The sequence below is a fragment of the Macaca mulatta genome, chromosome 17, assembly GCF_049350105.2.
Source record: "Macaca mulatta isolate MMU2019108-1 chromosome 17, T2T-MMU8v2.0, whole genome shotgun sequence".
NCBI lineage: Eukaryota > Metazoa > Chordata > Mammalia > Primates > Cercopithecidae > Macaca > Macaca mulatta.
Window position 1 is genome coordinate 85,551,523 of NC_133422.1, and position 15,227 is coordinate 85,566,749.

Below are 15,227 nucleotides of genomic sequence, written 5' to 3' on the forward strand. Positions count from 1 at the left end.
GCAAGGTCTTCTTACCAATTAGTATTTTTCTCTTATCAGCGAGGATTGTTAAAGATTGTGTTTTTATTCCCTCTTACATTTTTGTTTTATTTACTGAGAACAACATGTTTACAAAATCATGGTATCAGCTGAGATATAATTATTTTTAATATTTTATTTATCTCTGCTTTATTCAGTGAGCTTCAAAATTCCTAATCATGTTACATGGTTTATAAAGTAGTTGATATGTTAGTTGAATACTAAATGTATATAATTTATAAATAGATAGTTTTACTTATACAAGTAGTGGACTCTTTTGTTGTTGTTAACTCGTTTGTTTGTGGTCAAAATTTGAAGCCCTCTGTTCTATACAACTCTAGCTCTAGAAATTAACTTTTAATATTAAAATATTTCTAGGCTTGTTTATCTCTTCCCTAATAGTATTATGGATTAAGAATACTAATGGTATCTTAATTTACAAATGAGGTATCATCTGTTCATCCTCAGTTTCCTCTTTGCTTTGTATCTGATGCTATTCACCATTTTATTTTTTTAAAGACTACTATTGAAAGTTTGCTACCTGAACATCAGTCTTTGTTAACTTTCCTCCTTTTTTTCTGCACTTTCTTTTCATTCATCTTCCTGAGCATCTGTTCTGAACCTAAAGGCCATGTTTCTGAGAATTTCATCCCCAGTAGTCTACTCTTCCATCTTCTTTCCCTGGGCTACTGCAACTACACATGTTATTTTACCAGCTAAATAATAGAAGGTCTCAACTCAACCTGCTCACCAATGCCTGCCCCCCAACACACATATACACACACACACACACATACACACACAAACAAACTCATCTCAGGCTCTACATCTTCAAAACTCAACTCAAAATCTTCCCTTCTCAAAGATATTCTATTTTGTACTCACACCTGAGAAAAAAATAATAATTATTCACCCATTACCCAATACACAAATGTGATCATTATTTTAGAATCTTTTTTTCTCAGTCTCTCTCTCTCTCTCTCTCACCCCCATATCAAATCATTGGCAAAGTCTACAATTCTAATTGCTAACCATTAATTTAATCTCTATTATTCTCTCCATCATAATGCATTTTTGCTCTGGCCCCACAAATTTTTTTATGTAGATTATCACAATAGCTTTCTATGTAACTTACCTTTTTCCCATCTTGCCCCAGCTGGTCTTTCTCAGACATTTGAATGATCTTTCAGTGATGACACTGATTATATCATCCATTTGCTAAAATATTACTTCTGGGTCAGCATTAAGTAAATGATAAAAATATGGCCTTATTAACCCAATTTTGAAAGGAAAATAAATCTTGGGGTCCCAAAATCACTAAGCTGAAGTGAAAAGCCATGCTGGGAACTGCTTAGGGCAAACCTGCCTCCCACTCTATTCAAAGTCATCCCTTTGCTTACTGAGATAGATGCATATCTGATTGCCTCCTTTGAAAAGGCTAATTAGATAAAACATTATAAAAGGAACCAGGAAATAAGAGAGATATAAAGAAAGTTGTGTAAATAAAGAGGTATTTTTTTGGTAAGAAAGCTTAAACAGAAATATGAGAAAGAATCTTGCATGGTAAATTTAGTCTTAGAATAAAATGACTGGTTGTTTAAGAAAAAGGGATGTTCAGGATAAACCAGAAAGTCCAAGCATGTCATTAATGGTCTATAAAAGTCACAACAAGAGGATTTATTTTAAAAAACCAAAAACTTTTGTATAATCAAGTTGTCTATAATTAAAGGAAAATTATAATGGTCTTTCTAGAGATCGAGTTTGATGTAAAAAAAACACCTACACTAAATAATTAATTAGAACAATAAAATTTTCTTGAGGGAGAGAGTGATTTCCTCTTAATAAATTATAAGAAATTTAAAAAATTTTTAATCCAAAGTTCAACTATTACATCTCACCATTTTCTATTTTCTCTCACCTTTTAAAAGGCACAAACACTCTCCTTCAAGTCATTTTCAACTCATATAAGTTTTTTTTCCCCTCAGGTTCTGTTTGCTGTGGCCTGATGCTAACGATGTTTACTTAAGGGTCTAAAGAAAATATTTTCTTCCAACATAATATTCTGTGCACTGCAGAATGTCTTTTCTTTTGCCTTTTGGTAACTGGCCTAACAGATTTTATGTTTTATTGAATAAGTCCTATGCCATTATTATAAAGTTTTGGTTTGCTCAGAAGAAAACTGAATTTTAAAAAAATTAAGATGATTACATCTGTGTATTTTTTTATATGTGCTTTTAAAGTCCTTGTGAGATTTAGTTACAGAGCATTGGCTCCTGGATCCAAAAAGGACACCAAGTCCTGCTAAATCTTGAACACTGACAGCAATTGAAGCCTCATTTTCAAGCCCAGTAGAAGATGTCAATCAAAATAAACTGTGTTCCTGAGACACAGGACCACAAATTAAAGCTATTCAGTTCCTCAGGGCTCAGGGACTATCGTTGAAGAGGTGGCCACATGAGATTGTAAGGGCTGATTTTGAAAGATAAAATAAATTCTGTTTCTCTATAATTTAATCATTAATATAAAAGGCACACTGATGCAAGACCAGCATATGGGCCCCTGTGTCAGATTAAGAAGATTTTCTTAAGCATTAACCAACTCCCTAATAAAGATTATAAAGATTAGGAAAGGCTTATGGAAGTTACATCTTATGGTCAAGATTAAAATTTTACAGATTGCTTCTAAAATTTTGAAAAACAAACTCAGTTGACTTCATGCTGTTTTTATTAGGGCTTATCATTTTGAAAATTAAGTGTCCTCTCTCAAAGATGAAGGTTTTTGCCTATTTTTGAAATCCTTGAGTTATCACTTTGGTTAAATGAATGACTTATTTGACAATGACCTGTAATCCTATTTTGTGATATCAAGTGTTTTAAACCTTTGATACTTGACAAACTTTCCAAAATCAAATTATAAATTATGTCTTTTCTGACCTAATTAATCCTTTAAGATATTAGATTCCCTAAAGTTCAAAAATGACATATTTGGCTATTTGGTATAAAAATTAAATGGGAAGCATTGTCAAATGTGAAATGGTGTTTGACTTTCTTTGGGTTGTATTTGTAAAAATATGTTATTCGTATGTGTTCCAAAATTATGGGAAACTCTTATAATTCTGATATGACTTAGTGTATGTTATCAATAATATTTATAATTGATATGTTAAATTATTGTGTACCACAGAGGTAACAAATTTCTTTGTCAATAGTATCTCTGACTATGGCTGCCCTAAAACTTTTTGTCATGCATGAACAATTGTTTTGGTCTTCTTTAGAATGTGGTTTTACGATCAGCTGTAAAACTCTAACAGGTTCTCTCGAATGTAGGTCTCTCTGATAACCTTGCAGATAACCTTGCAGATCAGAACACAGGAAAAACTTTCAGGACTTATGGAGAGCTGAAATGTTCATGAATGTCAAGCTGAACAAGAATTAACTGTATGGACTGAACTAATAGAAGACTGAAGTGACATTGTTGTCCTTTTGCTTAAAATGTTGCTGATCCTTTGTTTTCTTTTTCAAAGTCAAGGAAACTTTTCTTTTGAGCTATTGACAGCTTTTAACAATTAAATAAAGTATACTCCTGTGGACAAAATTTGGAGCATATTTGTTTCTTTCTACCTGATTTGTCCAGAATTTGGAAACTATTTGTGAGTATTCTTAACTTATGGCAATATAGTTATTTATATAAGTGCAATGAGAATCTATTTTCATTTGTAATGGGACACAATTGGAGAAACTGGTTATTTTACCAAGGCTTTGACTGGAATGGTGTGCTTTCCTTTAAGGAATCAAACTTGACTTACGGAGTCAATAAAAGCCCCTTGGGAAAACTGTCCTCATACCTTGTCTACACAGTCCCTGCACAGGGTTCCTGACCTGTTGTGAGTAAAGAATATCACTTTCTAACAGGTTGAGAAGCCCCAACTGTATCTTGTGACTTCAAGAGAAGATGAATTCACTAACTCATAGGTGTTTGATGTTACAAATCCATGACTGGGCTTGGCTTTAAAAAAGTCTTATCTGAGATTACCAATTTTAAAAGCCTATGTGAAAAATAATGTTTTTTCCTGCACTTTACACAAATAATAGCCAAGTATAATAAAGCAAATTGGTCCTACCATGATTTGTCTTTAGTAAAAATGGGAAATTGGAGGGAGAAAAATTATGTTTTAAAACTGTAATACACCTGTTGTTAGAGTCTAACCTTGCCTAAAGTTTTTCAATGTTTATTATTTTCTACCATTTGGACTAAATTGTAATTTTCCCTGGCTACATGTCTCCAAAATAATGTTTTCAATTTTTGTTGTTGTTGTTCTGTCTTTCCTTCCCCCAACCTCGATTTTTCCTAATTTGAAATCACTGAAAACTTAGCTAGGCTTTTTTAAAGTCCAAACTGAAGCTGGACAACTTAAACTTCAGAAGAAAATAACAGCAACCTATTTACATGCGTAAGTCACTTTCATACCTGCCTGCTGATGTATGAACTTCAGAGAAATGTGGCCTATATCTATTTCCCATGATTGTTATTTTATTTGTTGTTGTTTTTCCTACCTTCTTCCATTTTCTCTTCACAGGAGATGAGAGTTCACAACCTGCTAAAAATAAGCTTTCCTAATAACTCGAGACCTACCTGTCTAGGAATAAACCATCCTAGCCAGGAGAGATCAGACAAAACCTGAAACCAGAGACTCACTTTTTGCTAAAAATGCTTTGTACAAAAGATTTTAAAAAGAAAAGGGGGCTGGGCCTGGTGTCTCATGCCTGTAATCTCAGCACTTTGGGAGGCAGAGGTGGATGGATCACCTGAGGTCAACCATTCAAGACCAGCCTGGCCAACATGGTGAAACCTCATCTCTACTACTACTAACAAAAATCATTTTAAAAAAATTAGCTCAGCATGGTGGCACGTGCCTGTAGTCCCAGTTACTCAGGAGACCGAGGCAGGAGAATCACTGGAATCTGGGAGGCAGAGATTGCCGTGAGCCAAGATTGTGCCACTGTACTCCAGCCTGGGCAACAAAGCGAGACTCCATCTCAAAACAGAAAAAAAAAAAAGAAAAAGGAAAACTGTGAAAGGAAAATAAATTCTGGGGCTCCCAAATCACTAAGCTAAAGGGAAATGTCAAGCTGGGAACTGCTTAGGGCAAACCTGCCTCCCATTCTATTCAGTCATCCCTCTGCTCATCAGATAGATGAATATCTTATTGCATCCTTTGAAAAGACTAATCAGATACTCAAAAGAATGCAACCTTTTGTCTCTCACCTATCTGTGACCTGGAAGCCCCCTCCCTACTTTGAGTTGTCCTGCCTTTCTGGATGGAACCAATGTATAGCTTACATATATTGATTGATGACTAATATCTCCCTAAACTGTATAAAACCAAGCTGGGCCTTGACCACCTTGGGCACATGTCATCAGGATCTCCTGAAGCTGTGTCATGGGTGCGCATCCTCAACCTTGGCAAAATAAACTTTCTAAATTAACCAAGACTTGTTTCACACAATTGGGGTTCACACAATTGAGGCTTTTAATGATGTCTTAAACATATTTTTTTTAGTCTTATTTCTACTTCTCTGCACAATAGGACTCAAATTAATACTTATATCAGTGTGTATCAAGGACCTCCAAATGTAAAGATGAAGGTGACTATGCAGTTAATGATTGAACATTTAGTTCGAAAATACTACTTTAACTATTGGATGAAAGCATTAGTCTATTACAAGAAACAGCATTTGCAAATTTTAAAAATAGATAATAATGTATGTTACCAAGTTAACCACCTACTCCATCATCAATAACTGCTTTTTAATTTTAGAGCTGAGCAGCAGAAATTAGATTGTCTCAAAATGTCATATCTGCCATTCCTGAAGAGCAGTGTTCACAATGCTTCATATTTCCTGTTTTAGGAAAGACATTTTCTTGCTTTATTCCCTTTAATTTTGAAAGGATACTTATGACCTATGTTCTACCATTCAGATGAGAGAATTAAAGACTATAACAACTGCAAATGATATGTTTAAAATTATTCTTAAAAAGATGGGAAGAAAAATCTTCAAATATTTTAGCTATTTGCTCTCCAGTCTTCCTAAGTGACAATAAATCCAGAGTTTATTTCAATAATGATACTAAACATACACTCCTGACACAAATTATTTTTACCATAAATTACACCAGTTACTACATACTCAGAATGTTTTGTGAACTATGTGGGAACTAATAAAAATAAAGTAATTCATCTAAAGCACACCAATTCTCATGGTGTTTTCAATAAACTTTCCATGTTTGATGGGATTCACTATCATTTAGGACAAGTTTATGCCCCATTCTTCTAGAAATTTCTTCAGTCAGTTGTTTTAATCATTAAGGTAGACTTGTTTCACGTGAAACCCCAAATTTAAATTCCCTAAGCCCGTTGGGTACTTGGGCAATATTAGTTTTAAACACAGTCTCTCTGCTGTAATTTTATTTCTATCTATGATGTGTTTAGTTGATTTGTTCTTTTATAAAATTCCAGAGATTCTTCTCCATTGTACTGCTTTCCTCCTTCCCCATCTCAAGCCAGTACATTTTTTCATAAACTTTATTTTTATGTCAATCAAGCTGTAATTTCTAAAACATAACATACATAAACAAATCAAAATTATTCCATTTTCTGGAAATAATGTTTTAATTAAGATTCAGGCGTATGAAACTTTGTTCTTCACAACTGTGGTAGTTATGGATTTGCCTGAGAACTGGTTACCGTTGTAACCAGCTTAAAGCAATGCTTTTCTGCAGTTTGGGATTTCCATTCAGGAGCACTAGCTAACCCCCAGGTTTTCAGCATGATTACATTTATCTATATTTAAAGTACAAAAGAATCAACATGCTGGAAAGTAATTGCTCTGTTACCATAGGGAAAGAGATTACAAAAACTGTGAGTTTAAGGGAGAAACTGCCTGTGTAGTAATCCCTTTTATTATCTACTCTTTTATTATCTACTCTAAGCCATAAATGATTCTATCCCAAGCCTAATAAATAATTATGTCATGAACTATAGGGTCAGAGGACTTTAGCAAGATTGTTAAAAAGTCCAACTATAAGAAACTTTCCATATTTCTAAGTCCATATTTTCTCTTTTTAAAGTATCTATTTGACAGCCCAAAATGCAGGGCAGATGCTAATGCACACAGCAGGGGAGAATAATTACCAAAACCATTCATTTACTAGGTGATCTTTAAAGCCTCTTCTAACTTTAAAATTCTATGCCTATGTCTAAATTAGAGAGTCATTTTTATTTGAATTGACAAAGCTAATCATACGTTTTAATTAAGATATTTTCCTTTCATTAAATGACTGTGTGTCAGATTAGGGAATTATGTTAATAGGAAACCAAATTTTGTCTGGAAAGCCAGGGTCATGGAGCAGGCAGAACTTAGACAAATGACTAAGATCTCTCATAAAACAAGTTTGCCAGCAGAGGTTGAGCTAAAGCGTTTGTCAATTGGGCAAGGGAATAGATAAATATATCGATATAGATAATGGGAACAAGAATTAGTGGAGGTAAACATGGAGTCAACAGGTAAAGCCAACTTAGGTTTGGGGAAGAGGCGATTGTGAGTATAATCCTACTTTTCTAATGGGTTACCCAGATTTTCTCCCATCAGTTCCACTTACAAACCAAACTAGCTTATGCTTTATTTTTTCCAGGACTGTGAAAGTCCTAGAAAATCCACCAGCCATCTCAGTCATTTTTCATAATTTATACAGACACAGTCTAAATAAAATGGATAAATTATAAAAACATAATGAAAACTGGTTTAGGGGTTAGCATAGGTTAAGATGGGTTAGAATCCCCTGTGAAGTGACTAGGCACATGCTAATTATTTTATAAACTGGGTGTCTTCTTTCTTGTTATTTTCTACTTCCAGGACCTCACCCTCCACACGGGGGCTGAGACAGAGTCCCAACATTCAGGCATTTGACCAGACAATAAAGGAAAATAATCAGCTGCAATGAGAAAATAATGAATTTGATTTAATGACCTCTCTGTAATACATAAGGTAAGGAAGAAATACCAACCCTCTCAAATCCTATCTCTAACAGAAAATGCTTCAGTGACAATTCCTTGCTAAGATGACCTCCTTAATCTCTGCATCCCTGTTTCCTTCACTTTAGAGGCGCATGCTGCCTCACAGCAGCTCTTAAATTGTTTCATTGCATGATTTGACTATTTCATGAAATATTTTAGAAATGTATGACCATTTCCACCAACAAGACCACTACCTCCTTGAGGAAGTTGCCCATGAATTATAAGATATTCACAATAGGATAACATAGGATCTAGCCAGGGGAAAGTTGTGTCCATCACATTCAATGTTACATCATCATACAATGCACCCTATAAGTACTTGTTGAATAAAAGTTAGGGCAAGGAGTGGAGGGCAGTACTCTTTCTGAATAAACAGAATGAATACACATTTCCATTATGAAAAACATGAAGCAAAGGAAAGTAGGTTTAGGGAAAAAATAGAAATCTTATTTTAAAAATATTAAATATGTGGTAGTTGCATAATGGTTAGGTGTTGATAAACGTATCACTCCTCACTAATGTGTAATGTGTATTTCTTCCTTTAGGTGATAAGTTTCCCGAGGAAAGGAACCATGATTTGTATGTTTGTTACCACATAACCAGTATTAGGACAATGCCAGAAACACACCAGGTATTTGATAAATCTTGACTATCGCAAAAACTTAGTTAATTTAGTAAATTAATATTATATGTACCCCTCTGTTCATTAGTATCCCAAAATAATGCTTCATATGGTTAATGCTTTCTTTGTTTCAGTTACCATTAAAATATACTAAAGCACTTTAACGTATTAGATAATCAAATCCTTGAAATAACACTAGGAAATACTTACTATCATTATCCCTATTCTATAACGTGAAGACAAAGAAACACTGGGCAGGTTAAGTAAATTGCCCAAGGACACCAGGCTTGGGCAATTCTTGGGTTAATATTGGTGCTGCTGCCTGAATCTAAGCACTCACTCTCTACAGGCCGTGTTGTTACCCATTGTCTTATTCTTCTCTATTGCCTTTATAATGCATTTACATGTATTTTGGCTAGCTGGTAAGCAAAACAATTGGCAAATGAAAAAAGAATTGAAGAGAAATTATGCCCATATGTATTCTGGAAAAAGGGAAAATGAGAGATAAAGAACTGAAATGGTAAAATCAAAATGCATACAGAACCCTATTAGAAGTTGACACTGGGAAGAAGAGAAAAAGGGAAACAAAAATGTTTCTATTTTAAATGGCTCATGCTGGCAGCAATATAAATGTTCATTTTAAGGACATGGTGCTGCTGAGGAAACAACTTTAATTAGCAGGATATTTCAATTCCCAGGGAGAGAGGGAGTTTGAGGAAGTAAAGAATGAAATAAAAGGGTGAGGCTGAGGGGGTGGTTTCAAAAGAAATTTAAAAACGAGAGTTGGAGGGGCACAGTGGTGGATAAGACTAGGAGAATGAGAAAGTATGAGGTGTAAGTGTAAATCTCAGGCTTCTGGCTTTGATGGCAAAGTGGATGCAGGGCCCATGATCACAAGGCTGTAGGAAAATCCAGATCACATACCGTTTTGTGTGATGATGAGTTGACTTTGGGATGTTTTCAGGGTAAGATACCTATCTGTGTCTCCGGTCTCTTTTCTGGAGCACCATATATTTGCCTACCTATCACTGCCACTAGTTTATGTCCCATGCCTCTCAATCTCAACACATGCAAAATTGGCTTCCTGAGCGCTCTGCAAACCTATTCCTCTTCCAGTGCTCCCAGATTTAGTAAAGGGCACCGCCACCAACTTAGTGACCCAACCAGAATGTTGAGACTTTCTTAACTTCAACCTCTCCCTCATTTCACATCCACCCAATCACTAAGTCCTTCTGAATCTTCATTCTTAATACAATGGAATACATTCATTCTTTTCAATCCCTGATTCTAAAGCCTTATTATTTCTCACTAGATTTAGTGCTATTGCTAGATGAGTAGGTGTTAACTGAAAGAAAGGTGAGGAGGTGGAACTTGCTTTTCCCATGTTAAAAAAAAAAATCCTTGCTTATTCCCACTTTACAAATCAAATCTTTACTTACACTTAGAGCCTAACTAAAAATTGCTCCCACTGGGACACCGTTTCTAACTTCAAAACTAGAGCAACATGGCCAGGCCAGGTGCAGTGGCTCACATGTGTAATCCCAGCACTTTGGGAGGCCAAGGCAGGCTGATCACCTGAGGTTGGGAGTTCAAGACGAGCCTGACCAACATGGAGAAACCCCATCTCTGCTAAAAATACAAAATTAGCTGGGCATGGTGGTGTATGCCTGTAATCCCAGATATTTGGGAGGCTGAGGCAGGAGAATCATTTGAACCCGGGAGGCAGAGGTTGCAGTGAGCCGAGATTGTGCCATTGCACTCCAGCCTGGGCAACAAGAGCAAAACTCTATCTCAAAGAACAACAACAACAACAACAATAAAAACTAGAGATTGCTGCTCAATCACTTGACAGCTTCTCACATTTAGCATCTGTATAATTTGTTCGCTGTCAATTGTCAGTATCATAAAAACGTGATCTCTGTCTTCTGCAACTCTGTTTTCCAAGAGCCTGGCAAGAGTTCAATACTTCATTAAGTGAATGAATGAAGAGAGGTTAGCAAGATAACAACACCAAAAATACCCATTGGCTTTCATAACATAAAAATCATTTATGATTTTTGCAAGTCCAAGTTCACTGTGGCAGCTACATCAGGTTGTATTAAGAGTAAATAAAATAAAAATAAAAGCAATAGTTCAAATTTATTTCCAGGAATTGCTTCTGACATTAGTTGAGTTGAAAGAGGAAACTGTGACAATTGGAGTACGCTTTGCTCATTGACAGTTACCCACTGACTTAAATAACTGAGAGCTGGCATGCTTGCAACCTTGCTATCAATAGTATCAACAAGAAGTACTGCAGCAATACTTTATTAAGTGTCTTTGAAAATGCCAAATATGCATCACAGATTTTTTATTCTCAACTGTAGCAAAATAATAATTTTATAAAATTATTACTTATAATCATAATTCACTTGGGGATTCTGAATTGATTTTCTGTAGTCCAGAAAGCACAATGAAACCCTAAGGGTCAAACATAGACATGGAACAGCCATATTCAAGGGCAAAGGTGGCAGGGTTTTTAACCCCAAAAAGACACAAAACAATCTGACCGTCTCTCAGGTAGTCAATGCAGCAGAGAAGCTTCTGGAGGTTGAATTTGACCTGCTTTCCTCCTTGTAGCCTCATATTCAAGTCGGCCCCCAGACTTCCCAGAGCTCATCTTGTCACAGGACTCAAGAGAATAGCAAAAAGGTATAATTGTTTTTTCTTTTCAGTTAAAATTCTTCCAAGGACAAAGCAAAGAGGCCTAAAAAGTAGCTTTTACAATAAATATTGTTTTCCTCTATTTTTTAAAAAAGTTTCTTTGTAGATCTTGTTCTTTCCCAAGTGAATTTTAACACACAACCATTGCCCTTATACTCCAACAAAATAGTGTTGAATATAGATTAGTACAAGCCACTCAGAAATTTAAAATCTAAACAGAAGAGGATAATTGAAAAAAAAAAAACAAACGTGAACTCATTTTGAATTTTTGTCCCTCTGGGGACCTGGACTAGATAGCTACTCCCTTATAATATGTTGATCTTGTCATACGGGTGCCCTTTTACTCTATTAAAAATATTTTTGAATTCTAGATTGAAATAATAAATTAAAACATTTCAATTTTATTCAACATTCGCTATCATGAAGAAAGAATAAAATGCAACAGATTGCTAAGTATATTGGAATAAGCATAATAGCTTTACCCACTAAAGAGTCAATGGGGCTAAGATTTCTGCATAATGAATATCTGTAACAATTAAGCTGGTGAAAAAGAAATGAATTAAGTATTATCATTTAATAATACATAAATGTCACAATGAGGCTTCTAGTTCCTATTTCTAAGCTTTGAAACCTGGGGAGTGGGGGAGGAGAGGCCCTTGAAGTGAATTTAAAGTGGGTAAAGTGCCCTGATGACTAGGGCAGTCAATATTCAAGTTTGTCTTTTTGTGTTACCAATTATCTTTATAATTTGTCTCATTAAGATGTTTTTATTTTAATATATGATCGCAAATTACTACTTATTTTCCCTGAGTATATATTTATGGAGACTGACGTCCTAGATTATTTAGAGGATTCAGCCGTAAAAAATTGGGTTAGTTAAGGTGAAATTATGAGGATAATTCTGCTAACTGTAAGAATTCTCAACCTAAGAAACAGACACAACATGATTCTATTTGCATATCCATTGCATCAAATAATTCTGGAGCCCAATTTGCTGACTTGTGAACGAAAGGAGATCTTAGAAAAATCATTTAGAAAATTTTTGTTGGAATAAGGAAACTTTCTCCCCTATATGGTTTTAAAAGTTACTCTCTGCGTTCTTTCGATCTGGGACAGCAGAATTCTGTTAAAGAAGATACACCCATCCAAGGGAAGAATTTTATTTTGAACAAAAATGTAAAATAGACATTAAAGTCATCCAGAACCAATAAGACTGTGCAGTCTTTTCCCTCTCAAGGCGTATCTATCTGTGACTTGACTTTACACCTTTCTCTACCACCATCTTCCTGCTTAAAATTAATTCCTTTTCAACATAATGTTGACTTTAAACATGTTCCATTGAGTACATTTTTATCCTAAGTCTTCTTCGTGACCATTCACCTGATATTCTTATGTAATTAACTTATTCTTTCAGCGTTCGGGTTTAATTAGTTCAAATTTCATAAGAGTAATGTTTTTGTTTATCTTTTATTTCAAAAACACCTGGCCTGGCTCTGGATTCATTGCCCCTGAGCCAAGCACTTGTTCTGGATTCTTCGGTATTAACCAAGAGGATGCAGGGCAATATATAATAAAAAATGTGACCCCCAATAGAATTGTGCATGAGAAAGTTAGAACTATTTATGGTAGAAAGATGAGTAAACATATCTATCATAAGAAGAACACATGGACTTACCAGATACTATCAATTAATAAGTTAAATTGCTAACATTTTTATTTGAATGAAACAAATGACAATAGTGAGGGAAAAACACAAAATAATTTTGAATGAATGAGCAGTTTCTATTATAATGGGTTTTTTAAAAACTGAAATCAACTTAAAAACTGTAAAAAAAAATTGCATTAAAAATGGAATATTTTACATTTGAAATTTTGAGGTATAAATGGAGTAAGTCCACTTCCCTCCATTATTATAAAGTAACCTTAATTTTACTAACATGTTTTCAGTGCTTTATAATCATGAATGCCAAGATTATTTTGGGTGCAGATCAAATTAGGCACAAAAAATAAAAAAATTTTTTTTAATTTCTCACATGATACTTAAGAAATATACAATCATGAAGTGCTTAACAATAGGAATGAAATCCAAGAAATGTGTTCTTAGATATTTCATTTTTGTGTGAACATCATAGAGTTTACTTACACAAACCTTGATGGGATAGCCTGCTACGCACCTACAAAATATGGTATAGTCTATTGTTTGTAGGACACAAACCTGTATATATAGGCTACACCAAACCTATATATGGACTTTTTCTAAACATAGAAAAAGTATAATCTAGTGGGACCACCTTCATATATGTGCTCTATCACTGACTGAAATGACATTATGCTACGCATGACTATAATCCATATGTAATTATGACTTTTTATAACAGAGCATATTGTCAATGAAAACTACTAATTCTAGAATGCCTTTCTTTCAACGTATCTTTTAATTGCAGATCACTCCAATATGAATTTCAATTTGCATATTGTTCTCATAAAGCTACTCCTTCATTTCTTGCTAGAATGCTCAATTTTGAAATAAAATGTACACTTGTTAAACTGATGCATTTCTACCCCTCATTTGTTTGTTCTATTTTAATTTTATATGATAGTTCTCCATTTTATGAGAACAAATAACAATTGCTTTTTCCAAAATCAAGTTGCATATGCATTCAATATGTCAGGTCTGAATTTAGAAATATCGTTTCACATACTGTCTTCTATTACTCTAATTACTATGCTGCACATATTTTTCCAAACTGGCATTTCAATATGCTTTACTTTTTTTAAAAGCTGATATTCCTAAAATTACCATTTTCCTTCTCACTCTTTCCTTTCACCTTAACTCTTTTCAGTGACGTTTTCTCAAAAGGGAACTTTCAAGCTCAAATAACTATAAAGGTAGGAAAGATGTTTTAATTAATCATAAAGTGGTACTTAAAAGTTTGCATATCTAAATGTGAACATATATAGAGAGAGAAAAAATGGATTTAGTAGCTGAAAAATATTTAAGAAATAAACTGTTCTTATCAAAACATCTTTTAAATTGTTTTACACTGTAGTTTATTACAATTTACTTTAAAAATATATGGTACTTCCACAATATTAATATGCCTTTTCTTGTCTCTAATTTATTTCTTAATTCTCTCTGGATATTTCAAGTAAAGTATACATACATTGGTGGATTATAAATAATATCTCAATATTTCATTTAATTATATCATATTAAAATACAATTATTATTCATTCCCAAATTCACTGCATGAGAATAAAGTAGCATACTGGGGAGGGTAGTGTTAAGGAAGTAAAATAGACTACTTTCACAAATAAGATCTGTAATTTGAAATTTAAAAATTACTTTAATATATGAAAATTCTAACTTTAAATATTGCTAACCTACTTCCAGTAAAAGTAGTTATCCACTGTTGAATGTCTTGCAGAATCCCTTTCAAATTTATAATTCAGCAATTATTTCCAAGAGCATGTTTCACAAAATGCACACAGAGTGCTTCCTGAAGTTTTATGTCATTCATGTCATTCTTTGCAAGGACCCTGATAATCTTCTCTGAGTCATTCCAATTTTAGTGTATGTGCCACCAAGGCAAGCATGATTTTAAGATTTTTTTTTTTTTTGGTCTTATTTGTCTCAGTGATCATTAGACAAACTTTTAAATATTTAAAATGTTTCTTATAAATTGAAAGGTATAAGTATATATATTTACGGGGTACAATGTGATGCTGGATTTATAAATGCGTTGTGAAATAATTAAATCGAACTAATTAGCATACCCACAATGTCAAATGCTTACTATTTTTGTGTTG

At 34.0% G+C, this 15,227-nt stretch overlaps 1 non-coding gene across 1 annotated transcript; it reads right to left on the reverse strand.

The window, feature by feature from the left end:
- Positions 1 to 14,908: 14,908 nt before the first annotated feature.
- On the reverse strand, positions 14,909 to 15,010 carry LOC114673671 (U6 spliceosomal RNA). The gene has a single exon (XR_003724432.1). It is a non-coding gene; the product is annotated as a U6 spliceosomal RNA (small nuclear RNA).
- Between the last annotated feature and the right edge of the window lie 217 nt (positions 15,011 to 15,227).